Source organism: Choloepus didactylus, chromosome 7, assembly GCF_015220235.1.
Source record: "Choloepus didactylus isolate mChoDid1 chromosome 7, mChoDid1.pri, whole genome shotgun sequence".
NCBI lineage: Eukaryota > Metazoa > Chordata > Mammalia > Pilosa > Megalonychidae > Choloepus > Choloepus didactylus.
In genome coordinates this window covers 119,138,499-119,148,828 of record NC_051313.1, presented here as the reverse complement: position 1 = coordinate 119,148,828, position 10,330 = coordinate 119,138,499, and the positions used below count along the sequence as shown (strand labels likewise).

Here is a 10,330-nt window from a genome sequence, read left to right as displayed (position 1 = left end):
CAATAAATAGAAGTAATGATGGAGTTAGTGGAAGTTAGCTTGTGTGAATATTCCTTAAAAATAAAATTCCAGCTCTATTTATCTATGCCAGTTAAACCTATAACTAAAATTTTCAAAGAAGTGCAAAAGGATAGAAAGGAGTTAGTTACCATTTTTGTTTGAATAGTCCAGAGAAAAATGGTTACTACAAATACAGCAAAAAAACTGTTAAGACTGGCTGATCTAGATCATAGCATAGTACTGAATTTCAGTCTCAAATTGTGCTAAATGCTCATCATTAGTATGGCACATTTTGGCCCATGAGGTGGTTTAATGCCAAGCTAGATCCCAATTTGTTACAGAAGCACATAGATTACTGTTGCTTTTTTGTTTGTTTTTTAAATATATATATTTTTAAAGCCAGATATACTTCTACATACAATGGCAGGTTTTTGGAGGAGCAATTTACAGGAAGCAGTCTGGGGGACACCGGGTAACATGAGGCTTCCACCGCAAAGCACTGGGTCAGACTGAAGGGTGGAATATTTGAAAGTGTCATCTAACTCCATGACAGCAGGCTGGTTCCCACAAAGGTAATGATAATTGGGTGCACCGAAGATAGTAACCACATTCTGATCATGACACCAATTGCATCCCTCCATTTCAAGTTGGTGAGTGCAAGAAACTAGTGTGAGGCCATTGGTGTGGTTAAACATTTCAGAAATGTTTTGTCCAAATGTGTAGCTGACACCGCATGGAGAAATGCCCCACCCACCATGGTCATCTGGCTCCAGCCACAACAGATCACACATTGAGCCCTCAGGTGGCACTTCTTGTAAATGATCCAGGGCTCTTATGTGATCCAGTGTGTCTGTGGATGGAGAGAGGCCACCATGAAGGCAGAATATCTGTCCATCTACTAAAGCTGTAAGTGGAAGATAATCAAATAGATCTGTGAAATATTTCCAAACATTGGCATTTCCATATGTTTGTAGACATTCATCATAAAAGCTTTTTCATTCAGCATAATTCTCTGGAGAGTCATCCCAAATTGTTGGGTTTATGGAATTTTGTTCCTTTTCATTGCTAAGTAATATTCCATGGTGTCTTGGTTTACCAGGCTGCTATGACAGATACCACAAACTGTTTTGGCTTTAACAGGAAGAATTTATTGGCTCACAGTGTCAGAGGTCAGAAGTCTGAATCAAAGGGTTAGAAAGACCATGCCTTCTCCTGGGGTTGGCAGCATCCTGGTGAAGCCTGCTGGCAATCCTTGGACTTGCATTTCTGCCTCTTATCACATGGTGATGTCCTCTCCTTTCTTTTCTGATCCCTGCTGACTTCAGACTTATGGCTCCTCCCTGTGGCTTTCTCTGACTCTGGCTTCCAGTTTCTTTTCCTTTATAAAGTGGCCAGTAATGCAGATTAAGACCCAACCTCTCACAGTTGGGCCACAACTTAATTTAAAATAACATCTTCAAGAAATCCTGTTTACAATGAGTTCAAACCCACAGGAATGAGGATTAAGATTAAGATGTTTAAATTGGGGTACATAATCCAATCTACTACACCTGGTACAAATGTACCAGAGTTTGTTTAAGCATTCACTTGTTAAAGGACATTAGCTATAACAAACAAAGCTGCTACAAACATTCATTTACAAGTTTTTTGCGTGAATTTAAGTCTTCATTTCTCTGGGACAAATGCCCAAGAGGGCAATAGCTGGGTCATATGGTAGTTGTAAGTTTAGTTGTTTAAGAAATGGTCAAACTGTTTTCCAGACTGATTGTACAACTTTACGTTCTCACCAGCAATGCAACAGTAACCCATTTTCTCTGCATCCTCACCTCATTCTGTTTTGTCACTATTATTATTATTTTTTTTTTTTTATTATTATTATTACTGGTAGTCATTCTGATAGGTAGGTGGTGATATTTCATTGTGGTGTTAAGTTGCATTTCCCTAATGGTTAATAATGTTGAACATCTTTTCATGTGCTTATTTTCCATCTGTGTATTCTCTTTGGTGAAATGTCTCTTCATGTCTTTTGTCCACGTTTTATTTGGATTGTTTATTTTATTATCAAACTTTCTATCAAATATATCTTTATATGTTCAAGATACTAATTCTTTTCAGATATATGGTTTGCAAATATTTTCCCACAGTCTGTAGCTTGTTTTTCATCCTCTTAACAGAGTCTTTCATGGAGCAAATGTTTTTAATTTTAATGAAGTATAATTTATCAGTTTTTCCATTTATGATTGTGTTTCTGCTATCAAATCTAGGCACTCTTCATCTGGCCCTAGATCCCAAAGATTTTTTCCTATGTATTTTCTAAAAGTTTTCTAGTTTTACATTTTACATTTAAATCTGTGGTCTATTGTGATTTAATTTTTGTATAAGGTGTGTCTTAGTTTGCTAATGCTGCGGAATGCAAAATACCAGAGATGGATTGGCTTTTATAAAAAGGGGGTTTATTTGGCTATGCAGTTACAGTCTTAAGGCCATAAAGTGTCCAAGGTAACACATCAGTAATCAGGTACCTTCACTGGAGGATGGCAAATGGCGTCCGGAAAACCTCTGTTAGCTGGGAAGGCACATGGCTGGAGTCTGCTCCAAAGTTCTGGTTTCAAAATGGCTTTCTCCCAGGACGTTCCTCTCTAGCAAGGTTGCTCCTCTTCAAAACGTCACTCACAGCTGCACTCCGTTCAGTCTCTTTGAGTCAGCATGTTTTATATGGCTCCACTCATCAAGGCCCACCCTGAATGGGTGGGGCCATGCCTCCATGGAAATATCCCATCAGTTATCATCCACAGTTGGGTGGGGCGCATCTCCATGCAAACAACCTAATTCAAACATTCCAACTTAATCCCCACTATTCTGTCTGCCCCACAAGATTGCATCAAAGAATATGGCTTTTTCTGGGGGACATAATACATTCAAACCGGCACATTCCACCCCCTGGACCCCAGAAAAACATATTCTTTCCAAATACAAAATACATTCATCCCACAATACCACAGAAACTTAAATCATTTCAGTAACAATAGTTAACTACAAGATCCCATCAAAATCAAATATAGGTGTGGTCAGTCCTAAGGCATACTTTTCCTTTAGCTTTGCATCTGTGGATTTAGAACAAGTTATATGCTTCCAATATACAAAGGAGGGACATTCATAGGATAAACATTCCCATTGCCATAAGGAGAAAAAGTAAGGAAAACAGGGTTAACAGGACCAAAACAGTTCCTAAAACCTGCAGGACAAACTCCATTAGATTTCAAAGTCTGAGAGTCATTTACAGAACAACGTTGCATCCTTGGGGCTTGAGAGAGCGGGAGCCTAACCCTTCTCAAGGGCCTTTTTGGCAGCTGTTTCCTCTCCAAATGCTTGGGTGAGTGCTCCAACATTTCCACACATTGGGGAGACCACCTTCTCGGCCCCACCCTCCTCAAACCTCGGGGAAGCTCCCGGATTCCCTTCCATCTCTGGGGCACACGCTCAACTCCTTCAGAACAGTGTGGTGGCAGCCAGGATCTCCCCAATTCCCTGGAAATGTGCTCCACCCTCTTTGGGACCTGAGGTGGCAAAACTTCCAGAGCATCGAGGTGGAAAGCCCGCCCTCGACCTCCAGGGCAAACTCACCCTTTCCATGCATGTGGGCTGCTCCGCTCTCCCAGCCCAAGACCTCTTGATTCTAGACTTCAACCTCCATGGCTCTGTCTTTGAAGAAATTTTTCCTTTAATTTTTCCCTTGTCTGTCTCCTCCAGTCCAGACTGGCAATGGCTCTGTCTATAAAGATCTCGCAAAAATTCTGTTGGCTTTGCATGAAGCACACAGGGATCAAAGCCATTAGACAATAGGACTTCCCACAAATCCTTTCTGCTTAACTCCTTTTCCAATCTTGGCTTGTACTGAAATGGCAGCTGGGTTCCTTGTTTGGTTACATCCTCATGTTGGGCTATAGCTTCAGGGATTCCACCCCCTGGAAGCTCATAATTTTCCAAGCGATCAACTTCTGGTCTCTTTGAACCCAAGAGTTCAGTTCTAAGTTTATCTCTTTCCCCTTGCATTTTACTATAAGCTGCAAGGAGAAACCAGGATACATCCTCCACACGTAGTCTGGAGATTTCCTCAGCTAAGTATTCCAGGTTGTTGCTTTCAAATTCCTCCTTCCATCTGACACCAGGACTCAATTTTGCCAAATTCTGTGCCACTTTAAAACAAGGATCGCCTTTCTTCCAGTTTGCAACAACACATTCATCATTTCTGCTCGAGTCCTCATCAGAAGTATCTTTAGACTCCGTATTTCCATGAACAGTCTCTTTAAAGCAGTTTTGGCCTTTTCTATCAAGCTCCTCACAATTCTTCCAGAATCTTCCCCTTATCCATTTGAAAAGCCGTTCCAACATGTTTGGTATTTGCAAACTCAACATCAAAAGCACCCCACTTCTCTGGTACCAAAATTTGTTCTAGTTTGCTAATGCTGTGGAATGCAAAACACCAGAGATGGATTGGCTTTTATAAAAAGGGGGTTTATTTGGCTATACAGTTACAGTTTTAAGGCCATAAAGTGTCCAAGGTAACACATCAGTAATCAGGTACCTTCACTGGAGGATGGCAAATGGCGTCCGGAAAACCTCTGTTAGCTGGGAAGGCACGTGTCTGGCGTCTGTTCCAAAGTTCTGGTTTCAAAATGGCTTTCTCCCAGGATGTTCCTCTCTAGCAAGCTTGCTCCTTTTCAAATCGGCACAAGGTGTGAGACTTAGATCAAAGTTGCTCTTTTGCCTAAGGATGTTCAATTACTCTGGCAACATTTCTCGAAAAGTGTGTCTTTCCTCCATTTAACTGCTTTTGCTCCTGTGTCAAAAATCAGTTGGCAGTAGTTGTGTGGAGCTATTTCTAGGTTCTTGATTCTGTTCCATTAATCTATGTGCCAATACCACATTGTCTTGATTACTGTAGCTGTATAATAAGTCTTGAAATTGGGAAGAGTGATCCTTCCAAACATATTACACTTTCTTCAAAATCCTTTCAGCTATTCTGATGTCTTTGCCTTTTCATATAAGTTTTAGAATAGACTTGTCTATATCTACAAAAAAAGACTTTCTGGGATTTTTATAGAAATTACACTAAAGCTGTATGTCAATTATGTACATTACCATCTTTACTATGTTGAGTCTTCCAATCTATGAACATAATATGTCTCTCCATTTATTGAGGATGTCTTTCATTTCTTTCATCAGTATTTTGTAATTTTCAGCATACACATCCTGCACAAATTTCATTAGATTTATAGTTAAATATTTCATTTTGGGGGCAGCTTTGTAAATAATACTGTATTTTTTAACTTTGGTGACCATGTATTCATTTCTATTGGTATAGAGATATTGTTTCTTTTATTGTTTTATTTTGTACCTTGTGAACTTGCTGAATTCATTTATTACATCTAGGATTTTTGGTAGATTCCTTGAAATTTTATTCATAAACTAAATTATCTGCAAATGGCTTCATTTTTATTTCTCTCTTTCTGATCCATATGCCTTTACTTCTCTTCTTGCCTTGTTGGCCTGGCTGGAAATCCAGCACTATGTAAATGAGAGTAGTAAGAGCAGACATCTTGCCTTGACTCCATGTTAAAGGGTAAGCATTCAGTCTTTCACCTTTAGGTATAATGTTAGCTCTAGGTTTTTCTGTGAATGTCTTGTATCAAGTTGAGGAAGTTCATCTCTACTCCAATTTTCTATGAGTTTTTTTAAAATAGTGAACTGATATTGAATTTTGTCAAATATATTTACTGCATCAATTGATATGATCATGTGATATGGTAGGATTATATTGATTTATTTTTCAATATTGAACCATGTTTAAATCCCTAAAATAAACCCCACTTGGTGATGGCTAAATATTTCCTCTATATACATTTATAAATTCATCAGAGTTTTATAATTTTTGCTTTAACCATCAAACACATTTGAAAACTTAAGAGAAAATGGAAAGTCTATCACATTTACCCACAGTTTTTCTTACCTTGTTTTTTTCATCCTTATTGATGTAATGAGGTTGCTTCTTTTTATCATTTCTGTTCTCTTTAGAGAATTCCATTAGCCATCCTTCTAGGAAATATCTGCTGGTGCCAAATGTTCTTAGTTTTCCTTCTCTGAGAATGTCTTGATTTCCTGCACATTCCAAAATGAAATTTTCACTGTGTATAGGATTTTGAGTTGGCAGTTCTTTTCTTTCAGCATCTGAAAAATGCCATGCCATTTCCTTCTTTCCCCCATGGTTTTGACGAGAAATTCCTCTACAGGTAAGGTGTCATTTCTCTCTCACTGCTTTCAAGATTTTTTCTTTGTCTTTAGTTTTCAGAAGTTTGATTATGATGTATTTTGGCATGGATTTCTTTGGGTTTATCCCATTTGAGTTCAGTTAACTTCATATAACTGTAGGTTTATAGCTTTTGTCAAATGTGAAGTTATTAGCTATTATGTTTTGAGTACTTTTCCAGCCCCACCCTTTTTCTTCTCTCATTCTGAGATTTCAATGGGTCAAAGGTTAGATTTTTTGTTATATTCCCACATGTACCTAAGGCTCTCTTAATTTTATTTCAGTCTTTTCTCTCTCTGTTTTTCAGATTAGGTAATTTCCATTTTTCTATCTTCAAATTCATTATTTTCTCTAACCTCTCCGTTCAGCTGTTTAGTCTATCCACCAAACTCTTTCTGTTGGTTATTGGTTTGTTTTTCTTCTTTTCTAAATTTTTTATTTTTTTCTTGTCTTCTATTTCTTGTGGAGAATTTGTATTTGTCGAGACTTTCTATTTTTTTCATTTGTTTCACCTGTGCTTGTAATTGTTCATTGAAGCATTCTTATGATGGCTGCTATAAAATCTTTGTCAGATAATTCTAATATCTCTGCCAGCTTGATGTTAGCATCTAATGATTGTCTTTTTTCATTAAGTTTGAGGCCTTCCTTGACATGACAAGTGATTTCCAATTGAAACCTGGGCATATTGGGTATTATGTGATGAAACTCTGAATCTTATTTTAACTTTATTTAAGCTGGTTTTCTTTGACCTGGTTGAGACAGAGGAAAGGTGTGCATTGTCTCATTACTACCAGGTAGGGGTAGAAGTCTGGGTTCTCCACTGACACCCAGTGGGAGGCTCCCTGTTACTGCTGGGTCGGGGTTGGAGTTCTGAATCCCTGACAGCCTGCACTTATACCTCCCTGGTTGAGAGGGTTAGAGCACCTAAATACTGCTCCCCTAGTGGCCGACATTGACAGCATGGGGGGTGGGGCCCATATCTCCTGGCAAGGCTGAAAATCCCAGCGTCATACTCAGCTTCTTTGAAAACACCCCAGTGAGGAGTTGGAGCACCTTGACTGATACAAACTGGTGAGGGTGGAAACCTAGGCTCTCCATCAGCCTTTGTTGACATGGGAGAAAGTGTGGTCAGTTTTTTCTATGGTGTTTGACTGGAGTAATGTGGTATTTTCTAAATGTTTTCTTTCTTGCTAGGCCGTGCCTTTCCTGATTTTTTGACTGAAGAAAGGAAGTTTTGTAGGTGAGTTGGTTTTTTTTGTTGTTTTGTTGTTTTGGTTTTTTTTTTTTTTTTTTTTTTTGGTCTGCATCTGTTGGCATTTCTGAGTTGCTAGTTTCTTCACCTTCAAATCTTGGATATATAAGGGAAAAATAAACCTCAGAGAACTCACTATATGCTATTCCCTTGGGACCCAAGAGCTACCCTATATCTGCCACCTTCTCCCCACCTCTCAGAGCCTTTTTATGTTTGTTTTACATATAATATTCATGGTTTATTATTGTAGGTAGCTGTGCTGGTTTGTATATATTATGTCCCCTAGAAAAAGCCATATTCTTTGATGCAGTCTTGTGGGGGCAGATGTATTAGTGTTGAGTAGGTTGAAACCTGTTGGTTCAGTGTTTCCGTGGAGATGTGACTCAATCACCTATGGATGAGACCTTTCATTGGATTATTTCCACTGAGGTGTTGCCCCACTCTTTCAGGGTGGGTCTTTATTGGATCACTGGAGTTCTTTAAAAAGAGCCACACAGGCCCAGACAGCAGAGCAACTGGGAGTGACATTTTGAAGAGCAGCTGCAGCTAAGAGAGGACAAAATGCCCAAGAGCAACACTCAGAAGAACACCATTTTGAAACGCAACTTGGGAGCAAGCAGATGCGAGCCACGTGCCTTCCCAGCTAACAGAGGTTTTCCAGATGCCAATGGTCTTTCTCCAGTGAAGGTGCTCTATTGATGCCTTACCTTGGACACTTTATGGACTTAAGACTGTAACTGTGTAACCAAATAAACCCCCTTTTATAAAAGCCAATCCATTTCTGGTATTTTGCAAATAGCAGCATTAGCAAACCAGAACAGTAGCAGAAGAAATAGAGAAAATTATCTAGTCCACCTTCCTGGAAGGAGAACTCCTCAGTCTGTTTATTTTTTTTTGTCTTACTTTTCTAAATAATAAATGTAATGAAATTAGCATCCTCATGCATTGATTTTTCCAACATTTTCAACTATTTACTAAAGGCAGAATCTTCTGTATGGACCTAATATGTTGGAGGTTGTCATATTTACTAAGAAATTGGCTAATTTATGTGAAGTGTCATCAGTTTTTACTCCAAACCACAGCAAATTAGTGTGTGATTCTCAAGGAATTCTTGCTAATTCTGAGAGTTTTTATTGCTATTTAGTAGCTGAAAATATTATACCATTAAATACATTCAATGTTCTTCAGCATTTATAATATTTGTAATATTTTTTCATCTTTCCATTTGAATTTAAATTTATTTACTATAATTTTTTAAATATGGGGAAAATTACTGGTTAAATTGATCTCTTATTCTTTCTATTTTCTCCTTTACTCTCATTCTGAAAAAAGTCTTTCCCAGTGCTGAGGGTAAATAGCAAGTCTTGGATCTATATTTTACATGCATCTTTATCTGCAAAGGTATCGTAAGACTACTGAAAAAAAATTTCATCTATAAAAAATATTGTATTAGGTATGAGACTCTCCTGAGAAAGGGTACTTGGCCTGCTTCTTCCTCATCATTTCTACTTGTAAAAAATCCCAAGAGATTTGCAAACCCTATTTAATTGTAACCTCTCCCATGAAGCTAATCATTACTCTCAATTGGATGTGATTTATCATTCTTTAGGAAACTGTATAGTACTTAATATTATAAATGAGTACTTATTTTTTGTTTGTTTCATTAGATCATAAGTTGCTTAAACTCAGGCCCTGTCTTCCCCATGTCTGCTTCTCCCACAGTGCTTGGAAAAGGTCCTTGTGTCAAATAGTGTGTCTTGTGCCTTTAAGCAAATTGAGTTGACTGGGACACAGAGGGGAGTTTCTCTAAGGCTCTAGACTGTTTCTGTATTTTCTGGTCTTTTCACATCATACTTAGCCTTCGTTACATTGATTGTTTTCTGTCTTACTTTTCTTTGGTCACAGGTTATAATACAATGAATTGTATACTCTCAAAACTAATAATGACTGTCCTCTTTGTTACCACATCCTTAGAAGTGTACTTTTTTAGGATACAAATTCAAGGGCCTAAATCTACCACTAGAATCATGAGTGTTGTAATGGCACAGATGGCCCCATAATTCTCACTTGGTCAAGATTAGCATTATCTTTAATATTTAGTAAATGTGTATTTTATCTCTCTCTTCTTCTGAGACTCCTATGATGTGTATATTGGGATGCTCGATTGTCCCACAGGTTCCTCAGATTCTGTACATTTTTTATCAATCTTTTCTCTTTGTGCTCCTCAACCTGAACAATTTCGATTGTCTTGTTTTCATGTTCGCTGAGCCTTTCTTCCGGTTCATCCAACTGCCTATTTAACCCCTCTGCTGAATTTTTCATTTCTGTTATGGTACTTTTGAGTTCCAGAATTTCCATTTGGTTCTTTTTTATAACTCTATGTCATTATTGAAATTCTCATTTTGTTCATATATTGATATCTTGATTTCCTTTAATTTTTTGTCCATGTTTTCTTTTAATTCATTGATCCTATTTATGACAGTTGTTCTAAGGTATTTGGTTAGTAATTCTAGAGACTGAGCTTCCTCAGAAATATTTTCCATAAAATTCTTTTTCTCCTGTTTCTTTACATGTTTTGTAATTTTTTGTTGAGAATATGGTATTCTGAGTATTTTGTTGTGGTCACTCTGGAACTCTAGTTCTCCCACTCTTCAGTCCACCAAACAAAGTACAAGTAGAAAAGAAAGAAAAAAGAAAGAAAAAGGAAAACCAAAAGGAAAGAAAAGAAAGGGGGGAGAAAAAATACTAACTTGCAGAGAAAAACACCGACT

The 10,330-nt window shown here is 37.8% G+C and overlaps 1 pseudogene; it reads right to left on the bottom strand.

The window, feature by feature from the left end:
• Window positions 1-444: 444 nt before the first annotated feature.
• Window positions 445-1,831, bottom strand: LOC119540715 (annotated as a pseudogene).
• Window positions 1,832-10,330: the final 8,499 nt, after the last annotated feature.